Source organism: Saccostrea cucullata, unplaced genomic scaffold, assembly GCF_032062105.1.
Source record: "Saccostrea cucullata isolate Sc308-1 unplaced genomic scaffold, CSIRO_AGI_Scuc_v1 ctg15641, whole genome shotgun sequence".
Lineage (NCBI taxonomy): Eukaryota > Metazoa > Mollusca > Bivalvia > Ostreida > Ostreidae > Saccostrea > Saccostrea cuccullata.
In genome coordinates, this window is record NW_026918174.1 from 10,624 (window position 1) to 12,837 (window position 2,214).

General features: G+C 34.2%; 1 pseudogene; it reads right to left on the minus strand.

Moving 5' to 3' along the window:
• Positions 1-395: 395 nt before the first annotated feature.
• Positions 396-1,888, minus strand: LOC134258560 (cytochrome P450 1A1-like; annotated as a pseudogene).
• Between the last annotated feature and the right edge of the window lie 326 nt (positions 1,889-2,214).

Here is a 2,214-nt window from a genome sequence, read left to right on the forward strand (position 1 = left end):
TGATGAAAAGATTTAAATGTTGAATTTTAAATATATATATAATTATAGAACATAATAGTTTTTAACAGAAATAAATTGATTGTAGTTTTTAAGGATCAAACTAAAATCGATCAACTACTAGAATATCAATCCCATGTCCATGTCATTTTTCATGTCCTGCTTCCTGTTTTGTCTTCTGTCTGGACCATTTTTGTCAAATACAAAATTTTTGTATTTGTATCAAAATATGTTTTAATAGAAGAAAAAATATTTTTTTATGATATACATGTACACCTACATGTAAGAACAAAGCTCTATTTTGTCTTCCAAAGGTTACTTATCAACGAAAGGTGAGAATGTATCAGGAAACGCTCAAGGATAACACAATGCAAGATCCTGAAAGCAACACAAATAATCTATCTGGCTTCTACGCATATTTTATATCCTTTTGGAGAGTAACTTGGACCCTGTTCCCCTTCAAGATCGTATTTCTCATGTTTAGGTTTGTAAATCTTACAATGTTGAAGTAAAGTTGTCACGAGGTAAAACACCTCAGCTTGTGCTATCAGTTTGCCGATACACACTCGTCGTCCTGCGCTAAATGCCAGTACATTATCAACTTTTTCTTTTATCAGACTTCTTTTTTCATCCGGAAATCGTTCAGGTTGGAACTAAGACGGATTACCCAAGTAATCATCGTGCATAGCCGAGAAAATGTTAAAAAAGACAACTGTTTCTCTTTCTATCTTATTATTGTTTACAATTACGTCGATAGTCGTAAGATGAGGCAATCCCAAGGGAACAACTGGTGCTATTCTCATGATCTCTAAAATGGCTGCCTCAGTATATGGTAAAATGAGACGATCCTTCACAGATATGATTTTGTTTCTTCCAATTTTTTCGTCTATTTCTTTTTGTATTTTTATCTGGGTATCTTGATATTCAGTAAGATATAAGAAAATCCATCTTAAAGTAGTAGCGCTCGTCTCAAATTCAGCTGCAAAAAAGTCTTGAAGTGTGTCAATCAACTGACTCTTGGTCAATCCTACTTCGTTTGGAGTTTCTGTTATGTTATACTTCAACCAAGCGTTTAAGAAACCATCCATGGCATGGCGAGAACGACCCGGATGAAACGTTTTTATCATCTCGGCTCCATTTTCGTTTCGAGCTTTTCTAAAATTCTCAATAAAGTTCAAAAACCTTTTAAAACGTCCTGGAAAGATATATTTCAGCCATGGAAGATTATCAAAATAGTTTCCAGCAGAAAAAAAATTCTAAGATTAAGGCTTGGTCTTTCATTACTTTCAAGAAGGCCGGATCATCTCGTATATTATTACCTTTGCCGTAGCAAAACTGGTAGATGATACTACCCGTAGCCGTGTATATTAAGTCTCTGGGGTTGAATGGTTCGCCTTTATGTTGCAGAAAACTTGACACTAGTAAGCTGGACTCGTCTTGCATTATTTCTTCCAAATCAGAGTTATTTGTACTTCCAATTTCCCTTATAACGCTACTCGAAATTTTACGATGCAACAAGTATCTTTCATCAAAATTGCTAAAAATGAGACCTTTCATGTCGTTCAAGCTTTTGATTGAAAATAATGGCGGTCATGCGGCAAAACTATCTGAGTCATTAGTAAGAGTTGATTTTACGGTGCCTAGACCATTAATTAAAACGGTTGGCCAAGACCCAAATCGCAAAGGGAAGACATCTACATACTTTTCCTGATACTCTTTCAACTTATTCAAAGGTCTGGACAGAAAGAAATGGCAGGTGTCCGAACAACAGGGTTCCCCAAGGACCAGGTGGTCTGTGCCTCCAACCAAAAATTATTTTTATGATATAGAAAACAGTCAATAAAATTGCTATCGATGAAAGAAATTCCGAGGACTTTAGATCAAACTGATGATTTGTTTTTTTAAGAGATTGTCGTCATCTTTCCTGCAAAAAAATAATTTGGAGGTTTACAACAAATTAAACATATCTTAACATTTTGTAACCAATTTCAAAAAAGTAACTTTTATGAAGCGTTATTGCAATAGCTACTACTAAAGCCCAGAAGACTCATTCGAGATTCAAGGATCGGAATACAAAATTCGAAATTCGAGATTCGAAATTAGAGTTTCTAGATTCAAGATTCAGATTAACCAATCAAAAACGTGTTCAACATTTGATTACTCCCCTATATCATAATTTTACTATCAAGAAATCGTTAAATATATTAAATAATTATT